Raw genomic sequence first — 14,323 nt, 5'->3', positions numbered from 1 at the left:
TTTAAAGGGGTCTGTACTAAGAAGAAAGTTCTACATTTCCAGGAAATCTTTATTTTAATGATCTGTCTTGATTAATACCGTTTTTCCACCGCAATTAACACATACTGTATATGCAGGTTTTTCAAACAAGCAAAAAGCAGCTGAAATAGACAACAGACTCCTTTCCCCTAACCAGTCGACCAGGGTCATGTAGAAAACTGTGCTTTTCAGGGTTTTTTTAACCGATGTGACACATTAGGTGTCATTGATGTGCCATAAAACAGATTATTAAACAGTAGCATGCAGCCCAGTAAAAATGTCACAGAGGTTACTTCTTTTTTATATTGCTTACTAATTCAGTCTGCCTTTCACACTTGGTGCAGACTAATTTTGAATGGTATTTGAGAACTGCTTAGATGGAGACAGTTGTCTATGTGGGGGCGAATAGTTGAATTGTGCCAGAAAAAGCGCAAAAATTTGCGCTTTGACCCTGGTGTAGTATTTCCATCCCTGCTGATTGGAACTGATACAGATAAACTGACTACTGCAGAGTCACTTGACCTGAAAATGAATGCAATTACAACTTTTACCAGTAAATACAGATGTTATTCTGTGTTCATAGGTTTTTTTTATCCAATGGGAAAGAGGCTAAAGCCTAAAAAACTCAAGCATGCTAAGCAGCCACATGACAGCAGTTATCAACTCAGTGAGTCAACCCAGGTTTTTCCAATCTAGCCATGAGTGTGTTCACATAAAACAGGCGGTTTCAGGGGTGTACTGACCCATCGATCTGTGATCAACGATGCAATGTGATTGATGCCAGTTGTAAACTACATGTCATCATCTTAAGGACATGCCTTTATTCTGAAATTCTGTGTCAGTGTCAAACAGCAGCAGGTATATGATGATGAGCTGCTAAGAGAAAGATGATGGTGATTGTTTACATTGCAGGACCTTGCACGAACGAGTGGAATTTGTTCTTACAAATGTGGAAATAGCGTAGTCATAGCAGCAGGCAGCCTTGCAGAAGCGTCGCAGCCACAACGCTGTCAATGTACACACCACGAGTGTGAAACACCTGCAATTCAGCCAGGTGGCCTTCACACACTGCTTCCGCGTGCTATTTGAATCGGGCCTAAGAAAAAGTATAAATAATATGTGTTAATTGGTAAGCTAAACTCTGCTAGCTGCTAGTCTGATTAATGCAGTGTGCTTAAGCTAATATTGTGTGACTACCAAAAAACAGCAGTTTTATCTGTGAACCCTGATAGTTATTTTTAAGGCAAACTTTATACTTTTGTTCAATGGTTTTGTGGTTTATCTATGTTCAATGGCTGTTGGGGGAAGTTTGCCTTCAGGACTTTAAGCCAGAAAGTTTTAGGAAAAAGAACTAAATTTGTGATATAATGAAAACATTTCTTTCTTTCCTGAGGGAAAATCTTTCCAGAAGGTTAACTTTTCTCATGTGCTGTTTGATCTGTGTTAGTGCTTTCAGTTTAAAGTAAACTTTACTGCATGTAACCGGTTACACTTAATAACATTATTTATGTGATGTTTTTATCTTTTATGGCCAAAAGCAAAACAGACAGGGGTGGCAGCTTCTTCTGTAACAGATTGTGTAAAATGGGCATATGTTATCAATTTTATCATACCATGACAAAATTGATGATTTACACCCCTAGTTTGCAGCATTTAACCAAGTTGCAAACACAGACAAGTCTACTGGCGACAGATCGGCATATTTTACAAAGAAAGAGCAAACTATAAGACAAATGCAAAGAGTTTTAACACATAATCCAGGCTAAAAGCAGCACACTTGCAGTTGCCAAATGCAGAAAGGACAGCTGGCAAGAAATCACCACAGTGTGAATGTGTTAATTAATAAGCTAATGATACCCTGCCCATCAAAAGGGCATGAATTGATCTGAATGTAATTACATTTGTGTATTCCATCAAAATAATGTGTTGCTTAGATGTATTCTTATGGCTTTTGTGACAATTTAAGCCTAAATCTTTCAGCTGCAACTCCAGAAGTGTCAAATGGAGGAGGGAGAAAATGAAAAATAGCCTATAAAAGCATAATTCAAAGCAACACAAGGCTATGCATAGAGTCTCTGGGGCTGAAATCGCATAATTCCTAAGTGCTATACTGGCAACATACGGCTCAAAAAGCTGGCACGGATAAGAGAATCTGTATCTATCATAAAAAAAAATTGTAAAGGAAAGCCAAAGGGGTTTGTCTGTCTCTGAAAACCCTTGCCCTCTAAGGCACCCTTTAATGATCTGTGCATTGAGCTCCAATTCCAAAAGAATGGATCAGTCACACATATGTAACTTACTCTGGAGCCAGTTACATGTGGCATAGGTTACCAAAGCAGTGTAGCCGGTACGAAGTGAACCACCACTGGAATCAGTATTGGGTATTGTTAAAGAAATTGAGATACCAGTACCAATAACAGTACCGATACTGATACAAACAGAGAGCTTCAATTGATTTTTATTCCCTGTTATAGGGTTTTTTGGGGGGAATTTTTCTTAAGTCAATGTGAGGGTCTGAGGACAAAGGGATGTTGTGTGCTGTAAAACCCTCTGAGGCAAATTATGATTTCTGATAAAAGAAATTGGCTTGACTTGACTTGATACCATCAATGTGAATAGGGTGGCATGTAGTATGGCTATACTTTCTATCTTTTGGTGGCAACTTGGTCTCTCATCCCACACATGACCTTACCACACCACAGACTGTATTGCAGCTGAGTTGCAGCTACTGCTGCAGGAGTGTGAGCTCTGCAGTGGGCACACTTGTGATACTTTGTTTTGCTGCACACACAGTGATGGGCAAACTGTTAACATTAAATGGCAAATGTTTTGGAATAGTTACTAATGAGTTAAACAACAGAGTTGAACCAATTCTGTGTTTGTGTGAGTTTTTATGGAGGGTTTATTGGCTTGGTGTTGGATTTATTACAGTGTGCTGATCTGGCAGTGAGTTGGGACAATCAGGATCACACCCCTATGCAAAAAGGATTTGAATTAGGTATTGACCGGAAACATTTTGATACTATTTGGTACTGGTTTATTATGGTTGATACCTTAAAGGTATCAAGTACCAACACTCAGCCCTACTTGAATTAAACTTTTGAGTTACCTCAATAACCCTAAATCCAGCTTTGTGGTACAGGCCTCAGATAAACGTTGTGCTCTTATCATCTTATATTTTTCAGGGAACAAACTTCTTAAATTAGCAACTTGCTGAAATTCTCAAAGGTGCCAGTGCTGGATGTCTCCACTTCATAAAGAAAACTCTTTGTGCAGCTCCCTTTGGGTGTGAGTGAAAAATGTCAGGGAGTTGAATCTTCTCACTGTAGGCAAAAGGCAAATACCAAGGATAATGTAGATACTGTAGAAGATTTTTACACACTATATTATTGTATGTCCCAGTGATTCTAAAAGTTATGGATGCCTGATACAGTAAGACAATAAGCCTCCTGCATGAATGTTTTCTTATTTTCTCTCATATTTGTTCTTGCACAAAGTATTGACGGCCAGGTCTATTCCTACCCACTTGAGTGTGTCGATGAATTACTTTTGATCATAAATTGGATGATGTGCTGCACAATTAGCAGACAATTTATTGCAATTAGCACATGAAAACTCCCCAGTAAACCAATATAAGGGCAGCAGACATAAGTGCCGTTCTCAAACCACAAACAAGACTTAATCATGTTTGTACACTTGTAAACATTGAAAATGATTAATAAATACTCACTGAACATTTTATTCTTTGTTTTTTAAAGTAAACTTCTGTTTTCTTCATTATCATCATATTTAAAAACACAAAACTCAAGTTCACATTTGCCCATACTGGCTTATGTATGGTCTTGGGCACTTAAATTTTGATCTCATCCAGGAACAAGCAGGAAGTACTGGGGTCGTATCACAAACATTCTGAGAACTCTACCACTCTCAGAGAGCTCCGAACTTAGCCTAAACATTTCTAGCAAGGAGCCAAAGATTAGGAGTGATTTAGGAAAACACTAAGAGCACCTCTGAGCAAGGAAGGGATTGAAACTTTTATCTTAGTGAACAAGTGTTGTTGACCCTGTTAGCAGGTATGACAAATTCTTTTAACAGATGTGATAAGTTGTCACAGACATGTCGTTTTGTGAGCCTGCAAGGTGCAGACACCCAGTGGAAATTAAATGAACTGCATCACAACATGAGACCGTGAAAGCGCTTTTTGTGTGATCACACTGCTGCACTGTAACATTACACAAAAAACAACACAAATACAAATATCAACACAAATATCTTAGTGTTGTGATTACTTGATTTCTGGTGTTAAATAGTATATCGTTGGGTGGGAAATGTGTATGCATCTCTTGAAATCTCATGAAATCGACCGCAAACGATGTAATCTGTTGCATTTCATTACCTCTAAGGCTCTACCCAACACAGAAAACCAGTTGAATGGGATTTAGCTGTTCCATACAAATATTCAACAAGTAGTTTTGTTTTCCATGCGAAGTTTTAATGTCTGAACAGGCTCAGCAGGACATTCAGTTTGACAACAGCATTCACATCATAGTCAACAAGCTAACGAAAGACTGCAAATCAATAACAAACATTTTGCAGACACCAGATATCAGCAAAAGCCAGACTGTATTGTATTAACTTGATGTGAGTAAGTAATTTCCCCACTTCTTTGCCTTCACATTCTCAGTCAACTGAGGCTCTCTGTCTGATGATTTGAGCCAACGACTTTCAAGGGGCTGCCATAATTAACTCAGTGTCATTGAGTGTTTGGAGAATATTTCTCTGGCCTTTTTGTCTTTCCAACATTTTTTCCCCCTGCTTAAGAAACTTTTAAGCCTCTTTATAGTCGTCCTCCCTACTCCTATCAGATTTTCATCGTAGGAGGTCTCTTAAAGACTAAGATGCTTTTTGAATAACCTTTATCTTTGCCAGGATCTTAACTTTAAGGGGAAATTCTTAGAAAAAGTCAGAATCCAAAGGATTTTCTTAGAATTTGTATAAAATTTGTATTGTATTTGTATTTGTATAAAAAAAAAAGATGTGTGATGACAGCACCTAATTATTAAATGCCACAAAATTATCCACCCAAAATTTACGATCAAATCTGCACTTACACACAATTCATATGTGAGGCCCAGTGTTCACCGTAGCACAGACCACAAATGTTTCTCAGTAATAGAAAAGAAAGAAAACATGAAATGAAATGCCTTGGACGCAAAGTAATTATTAATCATAGTAAAAATTATAAACATTTCAGAATATAGACTTTAGTGCATAAATAATCAGTTTTGTGCAATTTTCCACAGTTGTAGTTTTAAATCAGAATTGATTCTAAATAAACACAATCAATTTTTGTATCACATTTCACCCCAATTTTCTTTGTTTATGCCCAAACAAAAAAGTAAATACAGAATAGTAACAGTTTCCTGTTCATCTTTCTCACTTGAAAGAAAAAAAAATTAAAAATTGCAGCCTTGATGTTAATACTCTCTGTTCAGAACTTACAAGACAAAATCCGAATAATAAAAATGATAATGTCAGTAGTCATTATTCTTTTTAATGTGCAGTACAAAACAAACAGTTTTTGATTTGTGGATTAATGTTGTAAATATTTAGCCTGGATACAACATTGATTGTTTTAAATATGTTAGTTCCACTCCAATGCATCAGATTATATTTATGTTAATAGGTCCACCATGGGAAGACAGCTTATGCTAATTCAGATGTTTTGTGTTTAAAATGCAGCACTCCTTGCAAACAATAAATAATTTGGGTCTGTTGTTGTCTGCTGCTGGGGTTTTTCTTTTCTGAGTTTGCATGTTCTCTCTGTGTGGGTTTCCTCCCACAGATCAGAGACACACAGGTCAGGTAAAAAGGAAATTCACTGGCTAAATAAAAGAAAATGATCATATTAAATAAGAAAAGAGATCCACGACCTATATTTATGAGGCGTCACATTTGCTCCTACAGTAATCAGTGAAACCTAAAACGTTCCCTTAATTTTCTCTTCCTCAACCCACCACCACCTCGTCTGCTCAGTAGGACTGTAATTCATTTAAAAAATAAGTAAACTGTATTATCAAACAAATTACATGTTTTAATTAAGGCAATACATGTTGTGTACTTTTCACCCAAATTCATCATAGATTAACTCTTAGGGAGTGTTAGGCGTTTTTTTTTCATTCTGCTTTTTGTTTAGCTTTGGTTTTTTTTGCATTTGGCTGTGTTCATGCATATGGCATACATTTTGGCAAGATTGTGTATTTTTGGTTAATCCTGGGATTTCCAGCTCAGCTCCTACATTAAATCTGAAATGCACTGTGAAAACAAAATTGTTTTATTCATATATCTAAGTGCAAACTGCAATTTTTGATCTTACAGCCATAAAAACACACATTCTATTGTTTCTGGGTGTTATTCTGGGCTTTTGCGTTGGAATTTGTCATTTTTACTATTTTCCACCTGATGATGTCATTTTTACCATATTTGGCATATGAAGAAAATATATGCTATTTTTACTAGGTGCACTATCACAATGCTGCAAATCACTGACATATCGATTGATTTTTTTTTATGAAGATTTTTTGGGGGGCATTTTTGCCTTTATTGGATAGGACAGAGTGACAGATGAAAGTAGGAGAGAAAGATATGACATGCAGCAAAAGGCTGTGAGCTGGAGTCGAACCCACAGCCGCTGCGGCAAGGAGGTTTTGGTTTTTTTTCATTTAAATTCTTCAGATTATGAAAAATCAATGATTATTTGATACTTGATTATGAAAAATGCGTTTTGTGTGCAGTGATACAAGTGTGTGTCATATTAAAGCGGGCCCTGAGGGTTAATGACAACACAATGCTTTGTGTTACATTTAGGATGATTTAAAGCTACAGGAATCAGTATGATTGTTTCAAAATTTGGTCAAATGGGTGTGAAAGTGAAAAAAGGTCAATTGTAGTAACAACACAAATGATCACCTACCTCCAGTTCTCCTCTATTATTTCTAGTGTTTTATCATCTTTCTGCTTCTTGGCTTGGCTTTATAGCCCGCAATTTTCATGTTTCTGTTCAGTCTTGCTGCCCTCCATTAACCTTGATTTCAGCAAAAAGGCTTCAATAAGTAAACTGTAGAGCACCTACCCAGCACAAACCAGCTACAGTAACAAAAAAAGTTAGCACCTAGCTTGTGAGAATATTTGTCAAGAATAAAGGGTAACTTTCGTATTCTTCATCCGAACCTATACATTTTTTTTGTGTCTAAGTAACTAATAAGGACAATTTTTGAAATTGGTCCAGTATCAAATGTGACTACTGCAGCCAGCAGCATTGAAACTGGCTGTAATGCAGTCCCAGTGGACAAGAGTGCACCGTCATTTACACCCGCTAAAAGTTTTGCCACTGATAGGTTCAGTTTCTAAGTGTCTGAGAACTTAAGTAAAGGATAAATACAGAGGTTAAAGTCTTTGTTGGAGACAAAAAATATTTTTGTTTAACCAGAAACAACCCTGGAATAGCCATTTCAAAACCCACCATCTTTAAGTAAACAGCAAGTGTATCATCTTAAGCCTTTAAAACCTGAGCAAATTGGGAAGAAAGTAATAAGCAGCTTAACAAGACATGGCTCAAAACTTAGCAAAGGAGTAAAAAAGAAAATTACCTGAAAACACGCTAAAAAAAACACACAAAACACCACACACAAAAGAAAAAACACAAAGAATGTGCCAAGAAGTGCTGAAAAACCCCCAAAAACACATGCATATTTTTTTTTCTGAAACATAATATAAGATATATACAATTTGAATAATTATAAATGTATTTTCTGGACATTTCCCCAGTTTTTTAATATCATTTTCCTGTATCCTTTAACACCTTTAAAAAGTTCAGGTAATTTTTCTTGTCACTTTACAGTAATTTCTTGAAATTTGTGGAAAATATCTTGCTAGCTGAATCGTTGCCCTTTTCTCCATGTATTTTCAAAGAAATTGAATCAATTTTCCCAGGTTTTATAGGCTTAAAACACACTTCATTTAAAGTCGACAGAAGCAAAAAGCAAGCTGTCAACTGTGGTTTGGTTAAAATAAACCCTTTAATAAAAGGTGCCACTATACACGCTGAAATTACTGTTTATTGAAATAGAGTTTGATTGGTTTGGCATTTTGCAATTTTCTAGTCCATTTCTGGTTAATCAAAAAGCATCTTACTCTTTAACTAAAAGGTCAACATCTGTATGGATCCTTTCCATTATATTGTTAGACTTTTACTTTTATTGGACGTAAATTGGCGATGCCCGACTGCCTGCAGGGTTTACATTGCAGCCTGTTATGGGGCTACTAGCTGCAGCATAGACCACTTTCATAAGTTGTTGTTACTCTTCTGTCACTTTAACACAAAATCATGAGAAAATAGGCTCCAGGTTGGAAAATACAGAGGTTATTCATAAAAAGACAGACTTATCTTAATTTTTTTAAGACCAAAACAAAATAAAGGGGAGAGAATATTGGATTATAAATGGTTCATCTGGTGGCCAGAAACAAGACTCAAAATGAAGACTAATATTGCTTTTTGTCTGCTTGCTATGTAAATAGGCAGCTGTTTAGCTAGCCAGTGTACTGCTTTAAAAAGTTTAACAGCCTTCACTTACTACTTCATTATTCTTTAACATTTGCATACAATTTGTTTCACATTTATTTCTGAAGATAGGAAACCAATCCCCACATTTCCATTTCATCTGGCTCTTAATTTACTCTCAAGCCAAAATAATCACCATTACATGAAATTAAAAGGAAGAGTCCTTTTATTCCCCTAATTCTGGTGGGTAGGAGTACTCACGTCCTTCCTCAGGCCCCATGTTGAATGTACTTGATCTTTCTCACTGGTGGTGGTGTCGTGTGAGCGTCTGGCCTCCCCTGCTCTGTGTCCAAAAGAAACCTGCTGCTCTGCAAAGCAGATGGATGCACACAGTCGTAGCTTCAGGTGTGAGCTGCCAGCAAATCAGCAGCATTTGACCCATTTAGCAGCAGCACTTCAGAGGCGTTCTCTCTGGCCTCTCTCCATCTTCTAACAGGACTCAACTCTTTGTACAGCTGTTGTTGGGCTCACTTCATATGTTTTCCTTGAGTCAGATATGGTCATTTAAACCTACAGTCTGCAGCTAACTTTTATTCTGGTGTGAAAAAAATGCTGACACTGATTTATTTCACAGATTAGCATTAATAAGAATAAATCAACAGAGTGAGACAGCAGAAACGTTCTCTCTTTAAACTCTTATTTCTATACAAGGGCAAAAAAACCAAAAATCTATATAATAATTATTTTATGGCATCAGAGCATAAACTGGCCATAATGTATTTTATTATGTAGAACTTTGCAAGGGTTGTTGATAATTAGCTCTGAAATTTCTTCAAATTCACTTTGAACCCAGTTTATTTCTATAAAACATGTAGTTTAAAACTATAAATTATGACTGGAGAACAGACATTTCATGAGACTTTTAATCAGAACATTTTATTTCTGATCATCAGCTAAATTCCAGTCAGCACACTAACTGCAAATATACACAAGAGGCATTCAGCTGTGCTATACGCATTTAAGAGTGACTTGGGAGCTTATTACAAAAAAGATGTTATGGATTTTTAGTATTACAAAAACCAAACTGCATTTGGGAAAAACATCCTCTTCTATCATAGGACAGGAATTAAGCTATTACCGAACTATTCTTAGGAAATTCCCAAGTTAGGAATCCTAAATTAGGATGGCCTGGACGAGGGACCCTCAACTTCCTTTGCCCAGGCACCAGATAATAAACAAACATTAATAATTATATCTAAATAATTAGCCTGGACTCTGTTGATGGGTCTGTTGTTTTTTTTGATAGTTAATTTTAGGGCTGCCCCTTGAAAGTTTGAGGCTCAAATGAACAGTCGGAGACCCTCAGTCGACTGAGATTGCTCAACTTTCATGCTATTCTTTGCAGCTGCAGACATGCTGCAGCTGGACAGAGGAAGAGAAAGATGCACCATAAGGTGAAAAAGTGGTGATTTCACAGCTCATAGTAAGTTAATATGATACTAGATCATAAATTCAAAATAACTTCCAAAAATGTGTCTGTAACACAGTGATAGTGAAGATGGGCAACAACACAAAATAACAAAATATAAAGACTTAAAGGTTATTCAAATTGTGAATTTCAATTATTCTAATTATTTTGATAATTTGATATAATTATAAAAAAATTACGAAGAAAACTTCTTGGAAAGGTGTGGTTTCCTCTCCTCCACAAACACCTTGTAGCTAAGAAGCCACAACCTCTGTGGCTGAAAATAAAGCCAACATTAAGTGCCAAAAACTGCATTTCCTCTAATGGCCACGTGAGGCTGGCTTCAAAATGGCAATGAGTAAATCCTCATAGACCCCCATGTTAAAATGCCCAACTTTACAGCAGAAATAAACAAGTTTACAGCCTGGTACAAAAACTGTTTTGGTCTCTTTAGCTAATTTTTATGTTCATGACAACTGTACAGGGGTGAATTGTTTTAAGTCACCCAAATACATTTCATTAAGGCTTTGAATTCTGCATAATTAAGGGCAGATCTCTTTGAGTGATAGGCTGTTTGCCAATAGTGTCCTCTTCTTCTTAGTAGGATCCACCCCTCGCTTTACCTCGGCTCCAGCCTTTGGCCTAAATATGGTCATTTCAGGCTCCAGAAAGCCAAAATGGTGACGACGTCTAGTGAGAGCTGTTGATATTCAGGCTTGTCTATCTCAAGGGCCCACTGGTACACTCAAATCAAAGATATGGGCAGGCTGTGTACATTCTAAACATAGATACCGCCATGACAGGACGAGTGGCGATTGGAAAAATCTAATTTAACCTTATAGTTGGGGTTTGTTATGTCCAGATGAGATAGGAGGTCTCAGTAGGACACAGCAACTGGTTTTATAATAGAGAGGATTTTTCTGATGTTTGAGGGTTGAGGTAGAAAAAGCAGGTGGGTATTTTTTCTGAAATGATGCTCCTGAAGTGTATTTTTGCACTGAAATTATATTTTTCTCCCATTTTATGCACAAAACTGGAACTTTGTTATACTTTGAGCCACAATACAGGTGACTGACAATAAAAGAAGTACCTGAACACACCCTTTGCTTAAAGATGTAAATTTTTGGTCTGAATTTAAACATTTTAAATGATTAAATGGCCTCAAAATTGAAATAAGTCACACAAAAAAAAGTTTTACTTCTCTCAGCGTTGTCCAAATGGCAAATATTTGATGAAATCTGTAATAGTAGAGAAAATGTTGTGGTTGTTTTTTCAAAATTCTGTCTCAATGCCTCACAGTTATGAGCAAAAAGGCAGTGCTCCACAGACTGTCCAAGGCCTACTGAATTATGTTATCTAGTGTCTGAGAGAGTGAAACACAACCTCTTTGGCGGACATACTGTCAAAGCAAACCTAATCCCAGTCAGAAGCTGAAGGCCTGAATCTGGGTAACAGAAGTGTAACTCACGCCTACAGTAGCGTCCAGTGTAAAGACTGAACACTGCAGTCTCGTACTTTATTGGAACAAAGACTCCCCACCCACTGCATGTTTGAGAATCAAAACTCCACAACTTTCAAGTGCTGTCTTTGTCCGCTGCTCAGTGCTATTAGTTAATGACACTTCAAAACATCTTTGCTGTACACATAAGACTCATGAGTCATTAGTGAGTGCCTGTCTATATAGATTTACAATCCAGTATTACCTAATTAAAGGTTTCTGTGGAGCCGTATAGCTTCCTGATGTGTTAATTTGTCAGATGTTATTTCCAGGCCACCATATGTCAAAGCAATGAAAGGTGTAGGAGGCTATCAGGGTCTGTGTCAAAGACTTGTGTGGGAGGATGTAAGAGATGTTGCTGCCATGCTGGTCACAGATAGAGACCCAACTGTATCTTTCCTCTTTATTTTTTACAGACAACAGTATGCCAATGACATTTTTATTTTATTTTGGACTATGTCATCAAGGAAGTAATGACAAGTGCGTTAGAAATATCAGTTTTGCTGTTGAGTTGCCCTTCACCACTAAGCAAAAGGAATAACAGTTTATCCTGTGGGCATCATTAAGTGGCACACAATGGTAAAAAAAAATCCTTAAATGAAAATAATTACATTGAACAACTGCTTTGCCGATTTCTACATATCTCACATAATAAGAGACCTTACTTACTGTAGGTAATGGCTCTCTTAAGATGGCAAAAGAGCTAACAATGCTTAGCCTTTTTTTTTGCTCACTTTCTGGTAGTCCAGTTGTCACTTGACCAGTGTTAATTCCTTTGATGAAAATTATTTGTCATCGACCTTTTTTCCCATGATCCAAATGAGACGGTGTCCAGCTAAAAATAGATCTTGATATTGAAAACTATGATGGAATCTTCGTGTCATTTTCATTGACGAGATGGGACGAGAAAAATGTTTCGCCAGGATGTTTTGCAGGTCTCCAGAAGAATAGAGCAGCGTCAGCTGTTGGTGTGGGTTGGGGCCGTAGTTGAAATAAGCAGCCGTGTGTGTCTGACTGTGGATGGAGGAGCTGTTGATGGATTTGTTGAGTTTGTTAGTGGCAACGGTGGCCGTTATTAGCTAATATTAGCTTCACTTGTTAGCTGATGAATGACAGCGGAGCAAGCAGCCACCAGCACCAGGTTCTCTTCTAGGGCTGGGGCGACGTAACTGATTACGTGAATACGGCTATTCACGTAACGTGCGTCAAAGCATCACACTGTTTCACACAGCTTACACCATAAGAGCGTGTTTTTTGTTTCAGCGCACATGTATCAAGTTAGGGCGTGCACACTGTTCACCCGAGCAGTGCTTGTCAGGCACGTCTGAGCTGCATGTCAGCTGCAGAACATCTAGAGAAACTAGATGTTATACTGCAGTTTAAAGTCTCTCTCTGACAGAGATGAGGAAATACAATGATGTTTGTTTTACCTCAACTTCCTTGCTTCCCTTTAAAAACAAAAGCTATCTGACTGTGTCTCTGTGGACATAATTCCATTAGTTGCTGATACAATGCATTTTATTTTGAAACATTTACAGGATGGGGTTGTCAGCTGTGCAGGAGCTTGTATAACTTTATAAATGAGTGGAATATGTGCTTATAAATATGAAAATACAGCACTCATATCAGCAGGCAGCGGTATGCCTGAAGGCCCAGTTAAGGCTGGACTATTTTGATGCAGAGAGAATGTAGTAGTTATAATTATTTGTCAGAGAAACATATAATAATGTTAAATTGCAGTAATTTTACAGTAAGATGTTTTGTTGGATTGCTAGATTTGAGGTTTGTTACTGTAACACAGAGTAACTGTTTTGTTACTCTTCCTAAAAGTGACTTGAATTCTACATTGTTTTATTTATTTACTGTTGATTTGCTAAATGTAGATTGTACTACATTCCTTTTACTTGAGTGGAACAAGCTCTTGCATTAATTTTATTTTGGAGAGACTTTATATCAGACTGTAAAACACAGATTACCAGTTAAGACAGGGCTATTTTTTGTTGGAGAATAATAACCTGCAGTGTATGACAAGTTTTAAGATGTTATTTTCGGTAAATTCGTTGTTGTATTAATCAAGTAATAAAAAAATAATGGTTAGATCAATAAAAAAAATAAGCGATGGAATAATTGATTAATCGAAAAAATAATCAATAGATTAATTGATAAAAAAATAATGGTTAGGTGCAGCCCTACTCTCTGTTCCCCACAGAAGTCCACTCAGATCCAGACTGTCTAGAGAAGGTTTATAATTTGATGCCTCTGTTATCTGTGAGAGTAGCTGTGCTGTATGTAAACAGTCGGAAGTCAGTGCAGTTTTCATTAACAGCCGAAAGTTTAGATTGAAACACTAACTCTGCGAGAGGAGCTAAGTTTCAACCTCCAAACGAACATGTTGCAGATTTAGAAAGAATTCAGGCTGAAATTGATTTATTTTTTTCTGCTTCTTCACAGTGTGATCAATAAGTCAGAGTTCACAGTGAACCTGGAGTACACATCTCAAGCTGTCTCAAATTAGCTGATTGTGGTGTTTGAGACCTTAAATAGAGAGATATTGAGCTTTTTAAATTGAATTTTAGACCTAATTTTTTAAAAGTATCTCTAAATATTTTTTTAATACAACTTATCACCTTGATTCTAATTTCTGGCACCTTGATTAACCTGTAGTCGAAAAACATCTTGACTAAAATGTCATGAAATTTCGTCGACATGCACGTTTTGAGTTTTTGTCAAAAAAAAAAGAACTAAAACTACCAAGGATAAAAAAGACTAAATGTGACTA

General features: G+C 36.9%; 1 long non-coding RNA gene across 1 annotated transcript in view; it reads left to right on the top strand.

Moving 5' to 3' along the window:
* Positions 1-14,323, top strand: part of LOC148186585 (uncharacterized) — a 71,172-nt gene that overhangs the window by 18,983 nt on the left and 37,866 nt on the right. The gene's annotated exons all lie outside the window — the stretch shown is intronic.

The sequence above is a fragment of the Plectropomus leopardus genome, chromosome 17 (genome assembly GCF_026936395.1).
Source record: "Plectropomus leopardus strain MGB_pleo_1.0 chromosome 17, ASM2693639v1, whole genome shotgun sequence".
NCBI lineage: Eukaryota > Metazoa > Chordata > Actinopteri > Perciformes > Serranidae > Plectropomus > Plectropomus leopardus.
The sequence above is the reverse complement of the archived record's forward strand: the minus strand, read 5'-3'. Positions and strand labels throughout refer to the sequence as shown.